The sequence below is a fragment of the Canis lupus genome, chromosome 4 (assembly GCF_048164855.1).
Source record: "Canis lupus baileyi chromosome 4, mCanLup2.hap1, whole genome shotgun sequence".
Lineage (NCBI taxonomy): Eukaryota > Metazoa > Chordata > Mammalia > Carnivora > Canidae > Canis > Canis lupus.
Genome location: NC_132841.1, coordinates 14238236 through 14263504, shown reverse-complemented (window position 1 = coordinate 14263504; position 25269 = coordinate 14238236). Strand labels below are relative to the sequence as shown.

Sequence of the window (25269 nt, the reverse complement as noted above, 5' to 3'; positions counted from 1 at the left end):
TTATGAAGCATGTTGTGAGTCTCAACTGTTCAAGTGCCAAGTGCAGTTACGAGAAACATCATGGCTTTGGTTTGAATCTTGTAGTGATATTACATTCTGATGGGCTTCATTTACATTACAGATCAAGTAGTCAGGGTCTCATTTCTATATTCTGTGCAGTACCCGGTAGCCTGCTGGCATGTCACAACCATCCAATAAAAGCAGTAATAAAGCTGTAATCTCCTTCCCTTTACTCTTGATTTGCCTCCATATTAAAAAAGAAAGTAGACTAGACAGGAAGAAAGACGCTGTCTTATTTTTGGCAAAAAAATAATTCAAAATCATTGCTAATGAGACTATGGAATCTTCTTTTGCCTGCTTACCAATAAGGAAAATAAAAACTATTTACTCTGAAGTCTGGTTGTATCACTCTTAAATCATTTCTAGTCCACTAAGTGCTTTGAATAATGGAGGAGTTAGAAGGGCCCCTGATTTAATTTTGTCTCCTGTGTTTCTTTAGTATCTTTGAGCTCTCTTGCATTTAGGGGAATAGCACAGAAGAGAGAGTTAAGGATGATTTTTTTTTTTCAAAAGAAAGCTATTAAAAGCTTTTACAAGGGACTTGAGCTTTAATAAAACCTCTCTGTATGCAGGAAGGCCAAATCTCCAGGGATTTGGAAAGAGGCAACCTCAAAGTTAAACATTTGAAGAGCAAACTAAATTCATGACTTCAACATCACTTCCTTTCTTCTCTCTCCCTTATCCTCCTTATAATAGATCCAACATTGGTTCAGCACATTCTTTCACCCCAAATCTCCAATAGATCACAGTATCAAATTCTAAGAGCACATGTTTGCCTGACATTTTAGTTTATAAAATGTTATATTACATATGTGTTAGTTTTCTATTGCTGCCATAATAAATGACCATAAATGTAGTGACTCAAAACAGCAGCTATTTAATGTTTCACAGTTCTGTAGGTCAAAAGTACAGGCTCAGGTTAGACTAGCTGGTTCTCTGCTGTGGGTTTCACAAGGCTGAAGTCAAGGTACCTGTGGGGCTATCGTCCTTTCTAAAGGCTCTGGCGATGTATTCTCTTCCAAGCCCATTCACATTGTTGGCAAAATTAAATTCCATGTGTTACAGGACTGTAGCCCTGTTTCTTTGTGGCTGTTGGCCAGGGGTTATTCTCGATTTTTACAAGCTGCCCACATTCCTTCACTAATGGCCCTTTTTCTCCATCTGCAAAGCCAGCAATGGCGGATCAAGCACTCTTCAAGCTTTGAACCTTTCTGGCTTCCCCTCTGCCTTACTCTCTGCTTTTCAGTTAAGAAAATTCTCTTGTAAGGGCTCATGTGGTTAGACTAGGCCTAGCTGAATAATCCAAAATCTCACCATACCAAGGTCTAAAACTCTCAATATATCTGCAAAGTCTCTTTTGCCTTGTAATATAACGTATTTGAAGGTTCTAGGGATTAAGGCATGAACATCGTTGGGGGAGGTTATTTTTCTGCCTATTATTCTATGGCATTATCATACTAGACAAGGAAGACACTATTATAGATGAAGACTTGCAAGATCTCAGTAGCATATGTGATTTAACCCAGGTCACAGAACAAATAAGTGGCAGAGTTCAATGGTAATAACTGAAATCTTTTTGTTACTTGTTATTTTTGTTCTTTGATTTTAACAAACATTTAAAGGGTTCTTATTAAGTGTGAGGTTCTGTACTAAGCTGGAATGCAAGAATGAAAGATGGAATTTCTGCATTCAAGGGGTTCACAATTTTGTAGGCTAACCTGACAAATATGCAAGCAATTTTAATATGGTTTGTGAAGGCTTGACAAAGATTCCAGAAGGAATATAATCTCAGGGAGGGAACGAGTGGGCATTAGGAAAGACTTCCCAAATGAGGTGATCTTTAAAAGGCTTTTTAAGAACAAGTAGGAGATTATCAGTTAGATATTCAGGATGTAGTGAGAACATGTGCAAAGGCTTGGTGGCACAGAAAGCTAGGGTTCCTTCAAGAACCAGAAGATGGGATAAAATGTAGTGGTGGAGAAGAATGGACAGGGAAGCCATAAGACTGGATAGAGATATAATGTGAAAAAACTTTTTTTAACATATCCACCTTCCAGGCAGCCCCAGTGGCCCAGCGGTTTAGTGCCACCTTCAGCCCAGGGCCTGATCCTGGAGACCCAGGATGGAGTCCTACGTCCGGCTCCCTGCATGGAGCCTGCTTCTCCCTCTGCCTGTGTCTCTGCCTCTCTCTCTCTCTCTCTCTCTCTCTCTCTCTCTGTTTCTGTGTGTGTGTGTCTGTCATGAATAAATAAATAAAATCTTAAAAAATTAAAAAAATTAAAAAACCATATCCACCTTCCTGTACTGGTTAAGATCAGTTGCCCCATTTGAGTCAGATTTGACATAACCAGTGAACATTCTAGAAAAGTATAGAATGAGGAGATTCAGTTAAATGAAGGCTGAGATGATGAATAACAATGACTATCCTATTCAAGGCACTTGCTAGATATTTTAAGGGTCACAAAAATATAAAGTATATACTTTGGCCTTACAGATTCTTTCATCTCATGTCAGAACTCTTTTAGCTGCAAGAAGTAGAAAGCCAATTCAAGCTAACTTTGTCCAATGAAGCAGAATCTATCGATTCATATTTCTGAAAATCATGAGGATCTATGGCTTCAAGCAGAGCTAGATCCAGGGGCTCAAACAATGTCATTGAGGGTCTCTTCATCCCTGACTTCTGACCTCTTCTTTTAGAATCATTTCAGAGAGCTCTCCTTCGTGTTGTACCAAAACTGCCCAGCAATAATTTTAGGTTTACGTTGACTTTATAGCTAACAATCCTAGCGAAAAGAGCATTTCCTTTCTCCCAGCATTCAGGTGTTTCTGAAAAAGGATTCTGATTGGTTTGGTTTACCCACACCAACCCATGGACCAATCACTATGTTCACAGAGAAGGAGTACTTGAAATAGCTTGCCTGAGTTGTACATCCAACTCTGTAGTAGGAAAAGTGGAGCCAACCTCATGTGTTGGAAATGGGGTATTTTTTAAAGTAGAGTAATGATAGATATTCTGAAATAAAGAATGAGAGGTGAATATACCAGGTCTCCACTACACCAGTACATACAAATCACCTATGGGTTTGGTTAAAATACAGATTGTGATTCAAGAATGCTAGGGTGAGATCTAAAATTCTGCATTTTTAACAAGCTCCCAGGTGATGCTAATGCTACTCGTCCATGGACCAGGTTTGTTGCAGCAAGGCACTGGACTATCTATTGAAGGAACCAAGCAGAGTATGTGGAAAGATAACCATAACGCAATCGGAATTGTCTGAATGGATTCATGAGTGTTCATGATGTTTACCTCAAGGGAGAGACACTGGAATTTATCTCATTTTTTATCTCATTCCCTCATGTGTTGTTAGGATTTTTTTTTAAACATTGGACATCTCTTAATTTGATAATAAAGAAAAAAATCACCATATGGGCAGATACAAAACAAGGAAATATGGTAGAGGTGACTGCAGAAATGTGGGCTGGTGCTCTTAGAGCCCAGAGGAGGCAACTCCTAACTCTAGAGGAGGAGATGGAGGGTTTTGCAGGTTGGGTAGGAGGGCGCTCAATAGAAATGAGCAGAGAGATTTATTCCAGGAAGAAGGACTCCTTGGGTAGTTGCAGGTATCAGGGATGAAGAGTTTGCATAATAAAAAAAATGCAAATGTTAATTTGACATAATGACACAAGAGATAGGAAAAGTGAGAGTGTCAAACAAATTGTAAAGGCAATAGGTATATAGGAATTCAAAGACGAGAGAATTTCCTTAAGTGAGGTCAGTAGTTCTCCAACTCTGGTCTGTAGTTTGACCTGGAACTTTTTCAAGGGGTCTTTGAGGTCAAAACTGTTTTAGTAATAATGACCAAGATGTCATTTGGCTTTTTTTTTTTTTCCTGTGTCCACATGTAGTGATGGTGCAAAAGCAATGATCAGCTGGCACCTAGCATGCATCAAGGCATGGGCATCAAACTGTACAGTGGTCATAGTGGTTATATTCATCATGACCAGCCCTCATAGGAAAAAAAAGGAAAAGAAAATCCCAGTTTTACTTAAGAATGCTCTTGATTAAGCGGTAGAAATTACTAATTTTATTAAAGCCCAACTCTGGATTTTGTTAAATCTTTTTAATATTCTATGTGGTTAAATGGGGATTATGTATAAAACATTTCTGCTGCATCTCAAAGCATAATGATCGTCAGGAAGGAAACCACTTGTATGATTGAGTTATAAGCCACACTGACAAACTACTGTTATTCTGACCTGAGTATTTGAACATTTTCTTAAAAATAAACAAGTGAAAAAATAAAAAATAAAAAAAATAAAAAAAAATAATAAACAAGTGAGCCTCCTACTTCCAGGAACACAAATGACAGCATTCATTCTCAATGATAAAATTTGAAGTCTCCAGGAAAAATGAGAACTTAAGAAAATGTTTATCTGTTACCGTGAGCTTCATAGTATTTCAATTCTGAAAGGTAAGATTGATGGCATATTAATAAATGTGACTTTTGACACCTCTGTGTCATCATTTGGATTGTTTACATAATTCAGTGAGTCAGATTTTCCACATGACCCAGGCACAATGTCACAAAATTACACATGGGTAAGAAAATCCAATGAAAGTGCAAGACTTAGGGTGCCTGGGTAGCTCAGTCTGTTAAGCATCTCCCTTCGGCTCAGGTCAAAATCCTGGGGTCTGGGAATGGAGCCCTACTTTGGGCTCCCTGCTCAGTGGGGAGTCTGCTTCTCCCTCTGCTTCTCCTCCTTGCCCATGCTCTCTCAAACAAATAAATTTTTAAAAAATTTAAAACCTTAAGAAAAAAGAAAGTACAAGACAGCCCTATAGATATAACTCCAGTCTGTGCAAAAAGCTCATGGATATGGTTTCAGATTCCAGATTCCAACTATCCTTTAAGAAACTACCACCTTTCAGGTTTGAGCAGAGTATCAAAAAAGAATATACAAAATTATTTAGAAAGGCTGTTCAAATACTCTTTCTTTCCAAAATACATATCTGTGAGGGCCAGATTATCTTCATACACTTCAGCCAAGAACTATATTGCAGCAGATAAATGCAGTAGGTGATAGGAAGACTTTGCCATGTTCTCTGAAATCAGACATTAGAAGGATCTGCAAACAGTGCCACTCTTGCCCCTAATGGTTTTGCTTATTTATTTTTGACTTTGGCAAATACAGTTTTTTTTTCATCAAAAGAAGTCATTTATTTTAGCATCCATTTGATTTAATGGTATTTTTAATGGCATTAAAATTGAAATTTAATTTTCTTTCTTTTTAAGTGTTCTAATTCTGTAAATATTTGTGGATATAATCCACATAAACAAAAGATCTTTGAGGTTTTTTAATAGTTTCTCAGAATATGAAGTGGTTCTGAGACCAGAAAGTTTGAGAAGTACCAGGCAAGGCTTATCAGAAACACTAGAGTTGCTAGTTTTTTTACTGCCAATGAATTATGAGTATATTATAATACAGCAAACACATGGGTTCTTCCTCTTAGAATAAGCTTCTGTTATTTGGCTGAACATAGATAAGCTTTTGAGTATGATATCTGGACTAGAACCTATGCCTTTAGAATCTTACAAAAACTGAAACAACTCACCACCCCCAGCAAATACCTAAAAGTATAAATATCGCTGGTCTTTATTTCAATGCCCCTGAATAGAATAGAGCATTAAATATTTGCCCTTATATTTAAAATGTGATTTTTCAAAGTAAAATTTAGAGATCAAGTCTCTCACATTCCTAAACTATTTGGGCAGAGCTTCCTTTTGTTCTAGTTTTTTATTGCTCTGGGGGATGTCAAAACACACTTAACAAGTTTTTGGAGTTAGAAGGTCTATTTCATGGCACTTTGATTTCTCTTCTAATGCTGCTGAAGTTTGGGTCACTGGAGAGTTGGCTGATAGATTCCACCCAAGGCTACCACCTCAGGATAAGGGGATGAAACCCCTTCTATGAATAGCCATATTCTTTCTACCTGACAATAAAATGTTAAAAAAAAATAAAACTTCCCCACCAGAAGCTTTCTACCACCGATTATATTCCAAGTGTTTTTGTAGATGACACATTTAAATCTCATAGCAATCTTATGAAGGACCAATGAAATTGAAGATCATAGGGGTCCAATTACTTTTTCAAGGTCAAGTAGCTATTGAGTGGTGGGGAGACCAGGCCACCTGACCCAGGAGATGTGTCTTTAACCAAGACATTTTGTTGAAAGAATGCTTAAAGTGGAGATTATTTTTAAAATAACATTTCAAATTAAGAGTTGCTTAGTTTTTGTGGGAATGATTTGAATTAGGATTTGCTTGTGCTTTGGACACATATTCTATGCTTATAAGACTTCCAAGAAGAGATTCAGGAGAGGCTGAGGCCACAGGAAATAGAAGCTGAAATGATTTGGAGTTGGCAGAAATCTGTCATGCTCCTCAAACTCTGCCAACAAAATTACCACCAAAGGCAGAAATATGCAAACCTGGTTCTCTGTTACTAGTGACAAATGGCTTTATCTTTCGTGCTTTATCTTGTAAATGTTCTTGAATTCTGCATAATGTAATTCTTTGTTTTAGTATAATAATCATTTTTAAAAATGACTTATCGCTGAATAAAAGTGATTCTCCAAGAAAATCCAGTACTACAGTTCTTCATGTCTTGAGGAGGCTCCTATTACACCACCCCAATCTTAGAGAAGCCTGGTCCCGTAGACTATGTTTGGAAGACCAGGGAGGATTATCTCTTTAGTACATCCTCTTCGTGCACTATTGCTCAGGGACTCTGTACTAGTACTAACTTGGCTGCAGGGCTCTAAATAAATTGATAGCAAGAGGGAACGCCAGCGGGGCCTGGGGGCAACTCTGCAGGCTAGCTAGGGTTGGCAAACTCAATGAATGTTTCCCCTTTCACTGCTCCTTTTAACTTAACACCCATGGTTATAGAGTTGAACAAGAAGGAGAGAAATTGGCCAGGTATGACTGCTGTAGGGGGGCCTTGGGCTCACTGGAGGGAGCATCACATAGACTATTGGATGTGGGCTCCACTACGTATCTTCATCCCAGTAAGAATGGGCACCAGGTCTGCCTATTATTCTGATTTTTTTAAATTAGAGAAATAAGAGACTTATGACATAAAAATATGTTATTACATTTTAATATATATTTATATATATTTATATTTTATACATATAAAGATATATATTTTTTAATTTTGGTAAATAATTCAATTCTATAAAATATGTGGCCAATCAATAGTTTTGGACCTCTGGCCTATGCTGTATGTTCTCCCAGAGAATGAGGCAACATTTATGTTGCATATGGTTATGTCTTTGGTTGATATCTAGATAGGTATTCTCAGGCTGTATGGGTCAGGAAAGCTGTGAGAAGAGAAACTTATATCCTCCGACCATATTACAGTTTTTATTTCTGCCTACTTACAAGTACCAAGAGGGAGAATTAAGATGACTCTACTTAAATAGGATATCATTTTTATGGTGTTACCATCTGGGGAGTATACATTTCTTTTTGTTCTTTCTGGTAAAAAGGGGACAACTGTTTCCCATCTTCTGAAAATTCTTTTTGTATTTTGAAATAGTTATGAAGGCTATCCATGCTCATATTTTTGTTCTCAGACAAAATAGCCCCAAATCCTCAAATATTTCCTCAAGGATATTCCTTTTTACATTTTAATTATCTTCATTATAGACCTCTGAACTCTCTCCAAGTTTCCCATATCTTTGGACACACTGGCACAACTTGTTCTTATAAAAGCCCAGCCAATGCTAAATACAGATGGAGGATTTTTCAGTTACGACAGTTAAATCTTTGTGTTATTTTCGAACAGCATTGTATTTCTGACTGACACCTTCACTTGTAATCAATCTGCTACAAGCCTCATATAACTTCCACTATTTTTGTGCACAGCTAGGCCTTTCACAATCTTATGCCATAATTTGTGACCTGCACCTCCTTATAGTTCATCCTATATAATATCTTTTATGTTTAATTTTTATCTCTATATCTGGAATGCCAGAACTTTCATGCCAATATCTAAATAGTGTCCAATACACAATAGGTATTTAAGGTATGTTTACTGAGTGAAATAACACAAATATGATTGAGGCAATATGTCCCACCAAAAGAAAAAAAATTGAATCTGGTAGAAGCTTCTGGTATATTTTTTTCCAAAGTTGACTATAGGTTTAAATTCTACTTAGAGGAAGATTTGTGTCTAAGTCGTGGCTTTCACTTCTTAGCTATTTGATTTGGACAAGGTAGTCAAATTCTCTAAGCCTTTGTTTCTAATCTATAAAATATACATAATAATATCTCTTTAGATTTATTGTAGCATTTATATGAGATATTGCATATAAAATGCTTGGACACAGTCTTGGTATATAATGAACCTCTCTCTCTGGCCAAAAAAAAAGCTAGATTAAGAAGAAAATATAATGACCAAAACATGGAGCTCAATATCTGAGTATGTTAAAGAAAGGAGATATTTTCTCATCTCATGTTTACCTTCTGAAAATCCTTGTGCAGAAAATTATTTCTGGACTCTTTAAGAATTTGTGGTCATGGTATTCCCTCTCGATGCTTCACTTTCTCATCTTCTGCTCAAATTAAATGCATGGCATAAATGTTTGTCCCAGAAAAATGCTCACTATACAATATTAGCATTTCAAAATCATCAGTATCATCAGTTTCATCCTTTTCCTGTATCTTCATGAGATCAAAATCTAAATGGAAAATATAGCCGAATATTGCAAAAAAGAAATGTACAACTGCTACTAAAATGCTTTAAGGAAGAATATTTGCAAAGGCAAAGAGGGATGGTCCCTTTGCAAGGAAAGAAGCAGGCCTTACCCAGTGTGCTCCAGAGGAGGTGTGAGGCAAGTGTTTCTTGATTGATGATGGTGGTGGTGATGGAGGCATGCTTGCGTTCCCATGTCACAGAAAAAAAGGGTTTGGCCACTACAGAAACAACAGAATATTAAGTATTCCAGTGAGTATCAGGCTGTGGCAAAGCTTTAGGAATGACAGGAAAAGTAAAAGGAAATGACAGTTAGGAAGTGATTCACAGCAACATGAAAATAACAAACTGGCAGACTTCACGGATGCTAAAATTCACAATTCTAAAATGGTCACCAATTTAACTCCTGAAGTATGTGTCTCAGCAGAAATTGCTGTGTAAAGTGAAGATTTACAGTTTCTTTAGCAGGAGGTGAGTTGCTCAGGAACAAAACTTTTATAAGGCTTATTAATTGTCATCGAATGGTAGTATTTAGGGATGACGTCTGTTAGCACAAGTTACTATAAGGTGATAACTCACATAAAGTTTATATTAAGCTTAGGATTCATTAGAATAATTTTTGAAAGCCAGATGACCCTGCAGCAATTTTCATTTTCAGCCACTATAGTAGATCATTTTCTACTTAGAACTACCTCAAAATGATAATGTGTCCCAAGGACACACTGAATTTCGTTTTTATACCTTTCCAGCTTTACCTTCTCTGGGAAAAGGTCATTGACAATGACACAAATAAAATCAGAATATCCTATAGTCATCACTATTCTATTAGGCTTATGGACTAGAATAAATCAGTTACATAATTAAAAATTATTAGATTAAAATTTTCATATTGAGAAATATAGCACACTTGAATTTATAATATACTAGCCCAAATATTTGTTGTGTGTATTGACTTAGGATGACTAAATATGAAAGTTCATATTTAGAAATGATGAAACTAGAAAAATGTGGTGAAACAGGTCTAGAAATAAAATGACAGAATTTTGTACTAGTTCCAAAATTTCTTATGCAAAAACCCTGAGCCTCATTTTTCCCTTTAATTAAATGGGAATGATTTCATGATGACATCGCAGTGTTGTTTATTAAGACAAAGAAGATAAAGAAGGTCACAAAAATCCACAGGGCTGAATGGACACATGTAAAGTTCTACTACTATTACCATGGCTCCTACCCTACTTCTGCTACAATTACTGATATTACAACTGCTACTACCTCACTAACAGCATTACTCTTCTCGTTGTGCTTGCTTCAAGCAGCTATTTCTCATCCTGGATTTGAATATGATCAATATACAGATAAATTGCATATATACGTTCTTTGAACATTCAACTCTTATATAATTAAAAATAATGAAAAAAAGCGTAAAACATAGTAATATACTTTATATATGCATTTTAATAAAATCCATGAGTATCAATCATTTAAATTGTCAAAAAATAACCATATGAAGTATTTGAATGTACAGGAGAATGACTGTCTTCCGTTATCCTCTCAATCTCATTCACCAGAGATGACTCAGTCTGCACTGTCTCAGCCTACTGCTCTCAGGGCTAGCTGTTTCAGGAATAGAAAAAATACATTTTGAATGTAAACTGTTCAATACTATACAAATTTCTAAATAAGTAAGTTATCAGGTAAAGACTTTCAAATACATTGCCTTCCAGTGGGGAAGACAAAACTAACTTCAATCAATGCCATTAACAGATTTGGAGTGTGTGTTAAGCACAGGGCAGAGTACTGGATACACTTAAAAATATCAATTCTCAGTTCTCCTTTCTGTTAAGCTTCATTTAGGCCCTTGTTCTCTTCTATCTACATTGACCATTATAACATCCCTGTTTTGTTTTTTAGCATCCCTCCTCTCATTTTTAATAGATTTTCAGATTATCTCACAGTTTAACCTTTATAATGTATTTCTCTTAGAATGTGTTTGTTCATGTATAAAATCACTTTGATTACAGCAATCAAATGTATCTGAATCCTGTTGTAGGTTTCCTGCAAACAGCAAATGTCATCCACCTTAGATGGAGTGGCTGGAGATCAGAGGGTAACTGGGCCTACCAAGGATTGCCCAAGACTGACATCGAGTAGCTGCATTGTGGTAAAATCTTGTTGCTGCTCTTGGGAGGACTAAGGCTATGTTTCGTCTGCATAGGCAGGGGTCATAAAAGGGTAATGCATCAAGCAGACATAAAAATATGTTTTCATCTAAAATTATAGCTTATGTATTCCTCCATGTAAAATTTAAATGACTATATGATACTCACAGATGTGCCATTCCACCGTTGTTGTGCATTATATTGTTTCTAATGTCGTATCATGAATAATGGCTGCAGAGAACACATTAAGATCTCTTTATGTTTGTGTTATTTCATTAGAATAGAGTCCTTGAGGTAAGAGTTCAAGTCAAAGGATGTGAAAATTGTAATAACACATATACAGAATGCCACCTTCCAGACTCACAACAATTTAACTTACAACATTGATGCTTGAGATGGTCCATCTCACAGCTTCCTCCACCTCTCCTCTGACTCTTTAATCCTAGATTTATTAGTATCCAAAATACATAAAAAACTCATGCAAATCAATAGCAAAAAATTCAAACAATGTGATTTAAAAATGGGCAGAGGATTTGAATAGACATTTTCCAAAGAATATATACAAACAGCAGGTAAATGAAATGATATTCCACATTACTAATCATCAAGGAAATTCAAATCAAAACCACAATGATATATTATGTCACTCCTGTTAGAATGGCTACTATAAAAAAGACAAGAAATTATAAGTGTTGGTTAGGATGTGATGGAAATGTAAATTGGTACAGCCACTATGGAAAATAATATGGAGGTTCTTCAAAAAATTAAAAAGAGAACTACCATGTGATCCAGTAATACAACTTCTAGAGCATATATCCAAAGGAAAATGAAAATAGGATATCAAAAAGATATCTGCACTCCCATGTTCACTATAGAATTTTAAAAATAGCCAAGATATGGAAACAGCACAAGCACTCATAAGTGGATGGATGGATAAAGAAGTTGTGATATATCTATACAATGGAATGCTATTCAGACATGAGAAAAAACAATCTGCCATTTGCCACAACATGAATGGAGCTTATGGGGCTTGTACTAAGTGAGATAAGTCATATAGAGAAAGACAGACACTATATGACATTACTCCTATGTAGATTCTAAAAAAGTCTAACCAGAATGGTGATTACTAAGGGCTGGGGGTTTGGGGAAAAGGGGAGATGTTGGACAGAAAGTACAAACTCCAGTTATAAGATGAGTAAGTTCTGAGGATCTAATGTAAAACATGGTGACTAAAGTTAATAATATTGTAGTATATACTTTAAAGTCACTAAAAAAGTAGGTCTTAAATGTTCTTATCACAAAAAAAAAAAATTGGAATGGTAATAGGGGCACCTGAGTGGCTTAGTTGGTCAAGCATCTGACTCTTGATCTCAACTCAGGTCTTGATCTCAGGGTCCTGAGTTCAAGCCCCATGAATATATATATTTTTTAAATGGTAATTATGTAATGTGATGCAGGTGTTTGCTAACTCTGTGGTGGTAATAATTTTGCAATATGTGTATCAAGTAAACCTTAAGCTTAACTTAATAACTTAAACTCACACAATATTATGTCAATTTTATCTCAATAAAGCTAGAAAAAATATTTCTATTCTTTCATGAATTACTGATTAGTATGGAAAATATACAAACTTTAATAACTTGTCTGACCTTTCTATATGGAATTTATCTCAACCCACTGTCAGACTTGTAGTAATATTGCTTTCAGCTTTATTCTTTGCCTTTTAATATGAATTACGTTATCTTTCATTTTTAGAATAAAAATTATTTCATGAAATCAAATTAATGATTTTCTTATTATTTGCTTTATTTCCATTAAACAAGGCAATTAATCACAGGTAATAATGCAAGGTCATTTAATTAACTTGAAACTACTCCTACAACCATCATGGCCACCATCACTACCATTTTAGTTTAGAATACACAGATTAGAAAGTGAAAATCTGCTTCACTTTTTCCCCCTCATCCAAACCCAAAGCAGAGATAACAGCTAGTACTTTCATGCACATCTTCCAAAGCTCTCCTTTTACATGAATTTACACTCTCCATCTGACCCAGCCTTCTCATCCTTTCCGTCATCGAGCTCAGTAGGTACACTTTCAAGTTACATTTTGAATTCTCTACTCCTTTTTGTTTCCCAGTCACTTTTCTGGTCCAAATCATCATCAGTTCTTGCAATAGCCTAATTAGTAGTCTAGCAACTTCCACTCTGTCTTCCCTACAGCCCATTGTCTTCACAGTGGTCCACAATGATCATTTCAACTTGTATTTTCTTTTTAAACCATTGAGTGTCCTCCCATTACAATTAAGTTTAAATATGCATCTTAAACCAGTTTATAATGCCAGGCAGGATTGGCTACTGTTTCTGCTGCTTCCTGCCTTGACTTTTCGGCTTACCAACACTACTTTTATTTTTCAGACCCTGGAAGCTCTTTCCTAACTCAGAATACATACTGTGCCCTTTTCTTGAGATTTTCTTCTGTCTCCTCTTTCCTTGCCTGGCTAACTCCTCCTCATCCTCCATGTTAAATACCACTTCTGCCTTGTCTTTCCTCACTTTCCTCAATCTAAATGGTATATCTCTTTTCCCACTTTTAACTTTCCACTCAAATATTGATATAAGTGGTTTATAACCACTTGTGTGATTATTTACTTAATATTTGTCTCCCCCAGTAGACCATAAGCTCCATGACAGAACATGGTCTTACTTATTGAAAAGGGAATATTATCCAGGATACAACACCAGGGAGACTTCTAAAGCATTGAAATGAAAACATTTCAGTTTTGATTTGGTTGGTGGTTATGTAATTGTACATATTTACTTTTCCATGAGTACAAGTGAGTAAATTCGTACAAACTCTTAAGCTTTGTAAAGTTTATCACATATACATATGCTATCCCTAATATTTATCTTTTTCTCCAATTTAAAAGTTTAATAAATTAAATCAAAGATAAAGATTTTGAAAGTTTTCATAGTAAATATCAGGTTGCCCTTGAAAGCTGTAGCAATTTACATTTCCACTCACAGTATATAAGGGTACTCTTTTACCTGTATGTTCTCATCAATATGCTCTTTCCATCAATATGACAAGTCAAAGATAATATCCCATTGATGTTTAAATTTGTTTCCTTGATTATTAATGAAATCAAACTAACATCTTTAATCTGTCTGGATTTATTGAAATACAGAACGTAAGAATTAAACTTATGGGGTGCCTCGATGGCTCAGTCAGTTAAACATCTATCTTACACCCAGATGATGACCCAGGTGGAGTCCCACGTGGAGCTCCTTGCTCAGCCCTGAGCCTTCTTCTCCCTTTCCTTCCCACTAGTCCTCTCTCTCACTATCTCCTTTGCTATCTCTGTTTCTCTCTCAAATAAATAAATAACATCTTTAAAAAAAAGAATTAAACTTATTTTGCCTATCCAGTTGTTCTAGTACCATTTAGTGAATAATCTTTCCTTTCCTCTTTAAATGTTATGCCATTAATCTTTATCATATTTTTGTGATGTCAATGACCTTGATAATATAATAAATTTTTATATAGAGTAGAATCTGTTTCTGAGATATCTCTTCTCATCTATTCATTTGTCTCCATATTGTTGCACCAGTGCCATGCTGATTAAATTAACATAACTTTAAAAAAGTCATCCTCATTAATCTTCTTTTTCAAATGTAGAAAGAATCCTGATACTTCAAATCATATCTAAAATGGTTTTATCAGATAAAAAATGCCAAGATTTTGATCTACAGTTCATCTTGGGTGGGGTTCCTCGGGGAAACAGGCATTGAGACTGAGATTTTTGCATGCCGGTAGTTTATGCAGAAGTGCTTGTGGTAGTAATGCCTGTGAGACACTGGATAAGAGATGTAAAGGACAGGGTGAACTGCCAGGAAATAGCAGCACAGGCTTCCACTGATCCCCGGGGGGGACCTAAGGACTGAGATGATTCTTCCAATTGACCAGAATTGAAACAAAAGGGCTATATCAACCAGCCAATTGTTACAGGCTGCCTCCAAGGAAGAAGTGTAATGGGCAAGGCCAAGGGTAGTTCCTGGAAAAAAGCGCAGCTGAGTTACCAGTAGCCAATGCTCTGTCTCTGGAAATGAGTCTTGATCCCCAGTGGGGTTACAGGCAGTGAAGCACAGCATCCACTATGCAATTTTCACAATACTGCTTCCTTTCCCAGGAAAGTGATTAGCTTTTCCTTTTATTCAGTCATTTTATATCTTAAAATAACCCTCTCAGGCTCAAAATACAAAAGCAGAAAGCTGGAAAAATGGAGTAACTTTTCTGTGTAATAACTAGTAGTCAAAAAAATAAAAGTAGCTTGGAATAATGAGCCAAATCAACAAGGGAATTTAACAGGACTCAATGGCCATCTTTTACCCAATGTTAGCTAAAAGCATAATGTGGTTCTCAACAAAAGAAAAGTTAACCAATTCCTTTTCTTCACATTAATTTTTCCATACCAACTCCAAACTCTTCATCCTCCTTGAGCTAAAGTAAACTTCAAGAGCCCTCTCTCATTCTTCTCGCTCACACTCTGCGTCTTCTGACACAGCTGACCACCAACATCTGGCATTTGTCCATCCAATGGTCTGCTGAACACGTCTTTCACATACATGTATCTTTCACCCCCAAGCTCCATCCTCCCTTAGTCTCTTGGGTCCATCTGTGACTCTTCTCTCACAGTCATCTTTCAGGTTGTGGTCAGAACCTACCACATCTATCTGTTAGATATGTCGGAACCTGCCTCTTGTTTTTATTCTCAGTGCTATAGACAAAGTTCACATCAACATCATTTGTAACATGGACTAGTGTTGTAAACTTCTGGTTTCTATGTCTAATTATTTCTTATTTATAATCAATTATGTCACTAACAAAACAGCAGTAGCCACCTGAGCTCAAAAACTTTGAAGACTACCTATTCCTCATAGAGTAAAATTTAAGTGTGTTTAATATGGAATTCAAAGCTCTGTGTGTTTTCTGTCTCACTGGGAATTTTGTTCTGTGGTTTTATTGCATCTCTTGTGTTCTCCTTCTGGTTTTTTCCCCATGTTTCAGCACTACCTATAAATGTAACTCTCTCAGCACCCCCTAAAGACACTGTTTTCATCTTCAAGACTCAACTCAAATGCTACCTCAGTGAAGTATTCTTGGATTTCCATAGCAGAAATTCATCGTGCCTCCTTTCATTTCCCATGGTACTTTGTTTATACTATGCTTGCAAAATGTATCCTGCTTTTATATATTTATATGTTAGTGTGTTTCCCTGACTGGCTTGAGTTTTGGAAGGCAGAAGCTGCTTATTTCATTCATTTTTGTATTCTTCACGATGGATTAATATTCACTTCTTGGTTTTGGAGTAGGGTCGGGGAGGGTGCCTTTCTTGAGCATACCACACTTTAATATCCGAACAAAATAGGCCTCTGCTGGCAAAGAGAAAGGGCAATTCTAGTTGAGATGTGTAGCTAAGCAAGAGTCTGTCACAGGTATAGGTACCACATTTTGAAGATATAAACAGGGCCTAAAAACTGTATCCTATTTTGAATAAATAACAGAACCAGGCACAATCCAGAGCTCTGATGTCTTTAGACAACTGGATGAACCAATTCTTAAATTTCCTAATATATAGAATACAAACTTGAAGGATATCATAATAATTATCATTTAATATTTGAAGAAATACCATTAGGTAGTAGATTAAATCTAATTCTGATGCACCAGGGGATATAGCTAGGCCCAGTGTAGGAATTAGACTTTTCCCCACATATATTAGACAGACATTTCCCTTTAACAATTCATAAATAATGTGATAAAGTAAGTAATATCTTCCCCAAAGAAAATTCAAGTGACAGCTGAATGATACTAACAATTTACATTCCTATAGCACTTTATGTATAAAAAAGGATAAATGTATACTTTTATATATTTATAATTATAATTTCAAAGTATAATTACATTTGACTACTCTTAAAACCCTATAAGGTGGGGGTTGCCTGGGTGGTTCAGTTGGTTTAGCGTCCGACTAGATTTCAGCTCAGGTCATGATCTCAGGGTCATGAGATTGATCTCTGGGTCAAGCTCCATGCTGGGGGTAGATATTGTTTCAGATTCTTTCTCTCCTTCTCCTTCTGCCTCTCAACTCTCTGTCTCCCTCTCTAAAACAAAACAAAACAAAACCTATAAGATAATAATGCCACCATGATGCTTGTTTGTTTCTTAATGTTCACTTTGATCTGCTATTTCCTACTAACCTGTGTTTTATTTTGGAGTAACAATAACAAAAATATAGTAAACAATAATATCTAATAGTTATTAAGAGTTTACTATTCCAACACAGAATATTAAACATTTTATACATTTTACACAACAACCTTGAAGACAGAGTACTATTGTTATTCTCATTTTACATATTTGATCTGAGGCACAGGGAGGTTAAGTAAATTATCCAAAGTCATACAGCTATAAAGCAGCGAAGCCAAGATTACTTGCCCGCCAATCTAGCTAAAGAACCCTCACGCTTAATCACTATGCTTTTATTATAATTATTATCATTAATTGTGCTCACCAAGTTGAAATTTTTAGTGGGCTGGCAGGGAGGCATAAATGAAAACTTATCTCTTAGAATGCATTACTGCATTTCTTTCTTCCCTTCAAACAAATTCCTGATGTTTTAACTTGCATTTAGTGTTGGCCATCTCTAAATATTTCCTTTTTACCTGTTTCTACTCTTTGCTATCTATGTAAAGAATACATATAATATATATGTATATTGTATTATATTAATTATATCATATTAATCATTTGTATATAATAAATTGTTAAAATAGGTATTCCGAGTAAACTCTCTGTTCAGACCTCTAAAATTTTCAAGGTTAGAGACTGTGCCTTGAGAATTTTCTGAAGAGCTGACTTGAACTTTCTTTGAGGGAAGTCCAAACTAAGAAGTAAACATGACTAAGACGAACACAACTAACCAAAACAATGATGTGAGGGATTCTCAGTAGTTGTAAGGACAATAAAAGACGTGAATAAAAGAGAAAAAAAAGTTTAAATCACAAGTCCTGAAGGAGAAAAGCAGTTGAAATAGTATAAATATTCTTGGATGGGGAGTAAAATATTAGGAATGTTTAGAGATAAAAGTTAATCCATAGGATGAGAAATTTCAGATTAATTTTTATAAATCAGAAGAACAAAGGAATTTCTACTAAGAGGTACAGATATACACAAGAAAGAAACTGAAATTATTATTGCAGAGGCTCCAAAAAATGAAGGAAAAAAAGAAGCAAAAAATCAAGATGGATAGGGAAAAAGTGTGGCAAAGTAATAAAGAAAAACAAGAAAGAAAAATTGAGGGAGCAATATTCACAGAGAAATTCCTATGGTTTTTAATGACACAGATACATAAAATGTGAGAGAAAGGCAGAGCTGAGTCATTCCCACAGCTGGCTGCTGAAGTAAAGGCTGCAATGTTTCTCTATTATGACAATTGACCGGCCAGATAAATTATGATTCAGTAAGTTACAGGTGTGGGAAATGGAGTGGAAATGTACAAGGGACTCAGCAAACTGTGAAGCGGCATTGGCTTTATCAGTGGACTCCTGTTGAGTCCATCTAGTCGATGAACATCTTTATCAGCCAGCAAATATAAATGACTTATGGGAATAATATTTCAAGGCATAATGACACAGCTATATCTAGTATTCTTCTAAGATCTGGGTTATTAAATATTAAATATCAAAGCTGTAAATTATAGTAGCAGCTTTATATAACTAAATTAAATTCAAACAAAACCTAATTTCCTTAATCATTGGCTGTAATCCTCCAGGAACATATGCTATTAACTCAACTACAAATGGCACAGAATTGTATGACTTCAGTTAAGTTATTTGATATCAAATTCTAATCCAGGGCAGACTTCTCTGTAAATCTCCTACAGGGATTTTAATACTTCTGCAATCATATTGGCTTTTTCACAGAGTAACTAATCTTTTCGTACTCTTATTTCTCACTCCTTTATCCAATTTCTTTTTCTTTTTTTCTTTCAGAGCATATTCTAGGTCAATTTTTTAAAACAAACGTCTGTGGATTTTAAAAAATATTATTCAAAATTATCACCACGACTATCATAACCTTAGATTCTATACAGAGAACTAATTAAACTTAACTAGGAGTATTTATAGATCCAATTAACTATCTATGGCCATGTATGTCAGTGAAAACCCAAAATAGTAAAGAAATGATCAGTATAATTTGGCTCATTGTCCTCATTGGCCAAATGTTTATCATGGAGTTTGTTCAATGATGAAGTACATTGTGTCTATTGTAATTATGAACAAATGGTTTAAGTGAATTTATTTTGTGCTCTTCTTGGAGAATCGTTAGTCATTTTTTGAATAGTCCATAATTGGCATAGACTAGATAAATATATGATTAAGAATTTATTTATTTATTTATTTATTTATTTATTTATTTATTTATTATGATTAAGAATTTAAAATTGGTTAAAGTAAAAAAGTATGAAGGGGAAGGAGGAATTAGCTCATATTATGGGGATTTACACAGCAGTAAGGAGATGAGAGTCTTGGACAAAATGAATGCCTGAGAAGTCTGGCCTTCTGTTCATAATCAAGGTAAACAGTGATGTTAGGCATGGGGAGACTGCTCTTGATAGACACTAAGAAGAAGGAAAGTAGTTAGTTTAGGTTTTAATCCTAGATGTCAGGCTTCCTGAATGTGAGGATGGGGCAGTCCAAGACTGCCTTGAATTCAACAAGATGATAATTCAAGATGGTGGGCAGTTCAGCCAAAGGGGAGGGTTGTTTTCTTGATAAGCAAAAGGTCGTAAGGATTCCCTTCTGCATCTGTATGCTGAGGATTCTTAAATGTTATTTCCCTGAGTCCAAACTCTTCCAGCCCTAGGGTTTCTCCAGATTCCTTTTTGCTTGCCTGTCTATATCTTCGCTTGGATGTCTTGTAGGAAAATCAACAAGGACATGGCTTCTATCACACTCAGGGGCTCCTCATGGGGCACCTTCAAAAAGTTAACGGAGACAAATTTAATGAGAAGCAGTACATAAAGGTGTTGATAATATTAAAGAAGCCAATACAGAATGCTGGAGCATCCAGGGATGGGTAACATTGGGAATCTATTATCTCCTTCAAGCCTGCATGTAGGAACATGGGCAAGGATCCCAGACAAACTTTGATCCATGGAACAGAGTCCATCAGATTGAAGAAGTAATCCCAGAAAGCAGTCTCTGGTGGGACTGGAAGGAATTAGAAGGAATAAATTCTTCTACTTTTATTTTCTCCTGCTTCCTGCTGTTACCTCACATATATGCATCTATGATATACATACATGTATAGATACATCCATTGATCGATCTATCTATGTATAGATTTATAGAGAGAAATTCTTCATTCATATGTATACGCATGCATATATGTACACATAAGTCAACTTTCTTCTGTATTCAAAGTACACACAGGCGTCAATATTTTTACTTGTTATTGTAGACATCTGGGCTGGTTGATCTTTGCATGAGGCAACTGGCTTTGAGGTAGTACTTCTCCTAGGCTCCCTCCAATGCCTAACTGGAAGCATCCCCAAAGTCTGAGTCTTCAAACCTCTACTCTTTCTCCTTACATTCTATCCCCAGCATTCAACTATTGTCTTTATGCTATTGTGAGTTCTGACTTCAAGGCGTAAGTCTTAATTCATGTGGACACTATTTGATTAGGGGTATAGAATTTAAAACAAGGTCTATCATTTGCTATGAAAAGATGTGGAATTAAAAATTAAATAGACTAACTTCTGCCCTTTCTTGACTAAAAATGAAGCAACCCAAATGAAAAACAAAAGATAATCGGAGCAGGTGGCCCATTAAAGTAGCAATAAATAACATTTAAGAAGTATATAAAGTAATATATATTTTTAAACTAGCCATGTTTTGCTCCATAGTCATAAACAATGTTGCTCTAATGTGGTTTAAGATATAAGCAACTCAAATGTTTCCTGGTTTCTCCAGATTGTGGTTCTCCAGCTTATAGATAAAGTCACCAAAATGGTTGCCCTGCATATAATTGATACTCTGTTGAGTATCAGTGCCCTTTGGACAGATCATCTCTGAAAATACCAGACTAGAGCTCCTGCTCTGGCTAGTCATGTGTTGGTGTTCATCACCCATGGTTGCTCCCCTCTGAAACATCATCCAAAGCAAGCAGATGACTCAAGGCTGGAGGAGTTATAGAACGACCTCACAGAGCATGCAGGACTACTCTTTCCTCACCTGCTCAGTCTACTCACTTGAGTCTGACTCACAGAGCCAGAAGGATGGAAAATCCTTCATCAACTTTGGTGAGTGATCTCTCAGGGGCCCTCCTTGTAATGGCTCTCCTACAATCTGTCTCCCCTTTTACATTCATCCTCCATTAGACTATATCCTTGCTGTGGATGGAATTCAAGTTCTTTGAGACTTATGGGTCCCACAGAGGCCTGTGGCATGGCTAGTTCTACTAGTGTGGAATGGGCTGAATGGGAGTGGGGTAGTAAAAGAAGAATAAAAAGACTTTCTGAAAGCAGGAGAGCAAGTTTCCTTAGCTCCATTTGGGGCAAGACTGGGAGTTGGCGGCAGGGGGGTACAGGTAGCAAATGGTCTGAAGTGTGGGGCAGAAGGACCCCCCTCATTTATTTTACTAACATGCCCAAGCCTCCAAATTTCTTAAGAGATTTATGTGGTCATCCCTACCAAGGTTTTCTTTCATCATAATCTATGTTTAGCTAATTTCCTTAGGGATATCTTTATCTGTGACTAAGTTTTCAACTCTTAGCAGTTTTAGAAAATGATTAAAATTGTCTTAAATGTCCTTGACTCCAAATTGGATTGGGTTGGTTCATGAGAGACTATTTTGAAGTTTCTTGAATTTCTTGGAAAATGTACTACTGTCCTTAAACCTGCTCTGTCATTGTTTCATTCATCATTCATCACTCATTTTACCACCACAACCTTGAGAATTTGTCATCATAGTTGTAGAAGTTGATAGAAGTTAGTAACTAAGCAGTAACTATGTTGATATATGACTTTTTTTAAGGCTCTCTGGGAAACAAAGGCAGCATGAGTGTAATTCTTAGATCTTGGGCTGTTAAAAAATTGAAACTTTTTTTTCCTATATTGGGGGTTGAAAAGATGAAACTAAGAATTGCAGTTGATTTCATACTAAATACAGAATACTATAGGCTGAAAACTTCTATATTGGAGGCTTCAAAGAAAAAAAAAGCAGCTCATCTTAAAGACATAAAGCTTACCTATTCCATTAGGTAATTTGGCAAGTCCAAATAGCTTCAACCATTGCTATAAAGTCTCCACAATTTTCTGAAGACAGTTACTCTTCAAGCCACAACTGCTGTTCAATAAAAAGAAAAGATGCTGTAGCCATGGTATTTGTGCAATATTCCTGCATTATCAACTTTCGCTACAGAAAGAGGGGGGAAAAAAACCCTTTAGTTTCTTCAAGGAAAGTCTGTACCAATCTATTAAGTGAGTCTCACATTGTACCTATTGGAGAGTTTATAAATTGTTTCACAGAAAAATTGTATTGCTTTTATTTACAGTTTCATAGGCCATCTCCAAAATCTATGAATGCAGCACAGTGAAAATTTGAAATACCTAGTGTTGTTACAGATCAGCCTTTGTTTGGCTTTTCTTTAAGACATACTGCATAAAGGTGTTATATTAACATTGAAAATATTTCAAGAGCTCTCTGCAACTTTGTCAAAAAATAGTCCAAAGAATGAAAATCATCATACAAACATGGGCTTTGCAACAAATTAGAAGTTGTCTATGTAAGTATAATAGAAAGCCCCATATTAGAATAAAAAAGAGCCCAAGCCAGTGGCTGGAAGCCCCTATTAGAATAAGAACAGAGCTTAATGCCCTTGAAGGCCCCATATCAAAATGTAAACAGAATTTGAGTAATTGCTCCACCCCTTCTGGATAGACCAGTTCTTAAAACTAAGCTGAAACCCACCTCAGGGTCCAAGTCCCTGCTCCACTGTGTCGGGTATACTTGGACCCAAGCTTGAGCTTGTAAATAAACCCTTGTATGTTTGAAAAAAAAAAAAAAAAGAGAGAGAGAGAGAAGAAGAAAAGAAAGAAAAGAAAAGAAAAGAAAAGAAAAGAAAGAAAAGAAAGAAAAGAAAAAAGAAAAGAAAAGAAAAGAAAAGAAAAGAAAAGAAAAGAAAACACAGCACACACACACACACACACACACACCCCAGACTGTAAACTCCTCAGACCTAAACCAAGTTTTTTACAATCCAGTTGATAGCGCAATGTCAAGGTGTTAAGGTGACCAGGCTAGGCCATGTGCTACTCCTGCTGATAGCCAAAGATCATAAGTAAAAAAGCAAACACTTCCTCCTACAACCAGGGAGAAATAACCTCCAGTTAAGCTTCTGGGCTTTCTGCTAGACCCTCCAAAAAAACTTTTTAAAATCAAATTTTTTTTTTTTTTTCATGACAACCTTACAGATTCAGAGGAAGAAATACTCTATCCCTACCCTGGAACCTGGGATTACTCACTAAAAGAGTGTCTGAGAATAGGAACAATGTGTATCTTTTCCCCGTTGTATCTATAAGGCTCAGTGTATGGTAAACACTCAATACAATTGACTGTCCTCTCTTTCCCAGTTATCTCCTACTATTGGAAACTTCACCATACTACTTTTGAGAAGACATGGGAAGATTTAGCAGCTTATAATTTATAATCCAGCCCTCAAAATACCGGGAAAGTATGTCTTTAGAGAGCTTTATAAAGAAGCCTCATATAGGGTTTATGCCCAGCCTGGAAGTTTAATGGAATGGATTAACACTCACAGACGATTATTGGGCTGATATGCTTCAAATAAATTCCCTCTTCTGTGATAGTAACAAATTTCTCAGATAGGGCTTTGATCATTGTATTAGTCAGCTCAGGCTGCCATGACAAGATGACACAAGTGGGGGGCATACACAATAGAGTTTTATTTTCTCACAGTTCTGGAGGCTGCAAGTCCAGGAACAAGGTGCCTACAGGGTTGATTTTTGAGGAGACCTCTCTTCTGGCTGGGAAATGGCCGCCTTCTTGCTGTGTGCTTATATGGCCTTTTTCAATGCATGCACACGTTGAGAGAGGGAGAGATCTATTGTCTTTTCTTCTTCTTATAAGGACACCAGTCCTATCAGATTAAGATCCTACCATTATGACCTCGTTTGGCTCTAATTATCTCCTTTAAAGCCTTGTCTCTAAGTACAGTCCCACTGTATTTAAAAAAAAAAAATACAGGAATTTTGAGAAAGGACACAATTCAGTCCATAGCATCTTACTCCCATAGTCCCTAAGTTATAAGATATCAAAGAGAAGAGTAAATATCACTCAAGGGCTTTTTTCCTCTTCTGGGAAAAGGGTTAGTGTATTTTGGTTATATGCAGGATAGTTATATCATGTTAGGTTATCTTTCTATTTGCCTTATTTTGAGATTAAGTATGGTGTAAGGAAAAGTGTATGGATGACAAATTGGCAAGGGGTGGACTGGTGATGATTAATTTTATGTATCTACTTGAATGGGCCCAGATACTCAATAAAACATGGTTTTGGGTTTTTCTGTAAGGGTGTTTTTGAATGAGGTTAACAGTTAAATTGGTAGACTGAGTAAAGCAGATTGCTCTCCATAACGTGCATGAGTCTTATCCAATCGTTATAGGTCTGCACAGAACAAAAAGCTGGCCTTCCCCCAAGTTAGAGTGCATTCTCCTGCCTCATGGCCTTCAAATTGGACATCTGCTCTTCCTGGTTCTATAGCAGCCTGCCATTCTTCAGACTCCAATTGGGACATGGACTCTGCAGATTTTGGTCTTGCAACCAATTGTTTATAATAAATCTCTTTATATATTTTATTCTGGACTTGACTAATACAATCATCCATACCTTTGGGTAGGCTATCTCTGACTTGTCACTTAATCATGTAAGCACACATTTGTTGTAAATGTCTCCTATGCAGTCAACTTTACAGCTTGTTGTTGCACAATTTAGAAAATCCTAATCATAGTTGCTACAGTTTTCTGACTTCTAATTTGAGTCAGAAATTTGAGTGATTACAAAATATTCAAATGACTACACAATATTTCCTGAATTCTCTAACTTACCAGCAGCATGATGTAGCATGAATCGCTTATCTTTTCTGAAATTGAGTTCCTCACTTGGAAATGGGGATAAAAATATGTCCCATTTCTATCTCACGAA

The 25269-nt window shown here is 36.2% G+C and overlaps 2 long non-coding RNA genes across 5 annotated transcripts in view; one reads left to right on the top strand and one right to left on the bottom strand.

Annotated features, from left to right (window-relative positions):
* LOC140631887 (uncharacterized) overlaps window positions 1–9351 on the bottom strand; it is a 114031-nt gene extending 104680 nt beyond the window's left edge. Inside the window, exon 1 of the long non-coding RNA XR_012029408.1 lies at window positions 8934–9351. This is a non-coding gene — a long non-coding RNA (uncharacterized lncRNA). The remainder of the gene's footprint in view (window positions 1–8933) is intronic.
* The window catches only part of LOC140631883 (uncharacterized), a 35235-nt gene extending 10312 nt beyond the window's left edge, over window positions 1–24923 (top strand). Inside the window, exons 2-5 of one of the 4 annotated variants that reach the window (XR_012029403.1) lie at window positions 10871–10981; window positions 16048–16187; window positions 21018–21346; window positions 24731–24923. This is a non-coding gene — a long non-coding RNA (uncharacterized lncRNA). Of the gene's footprint in view, window positions 1–10870; window positions 10982–16047; window positions 16188–21017; window positions 21347–23678; window positions 23780–24730 lie in introns of all 4 variants that reach the window. The other 3 variants (XR_012029402.1, XR_012029401.1, XR_012029404.1) reach the window with 3 other exon arrangements.
* Window positions 24924–25269: the final 346 nt, after the last annotated feature.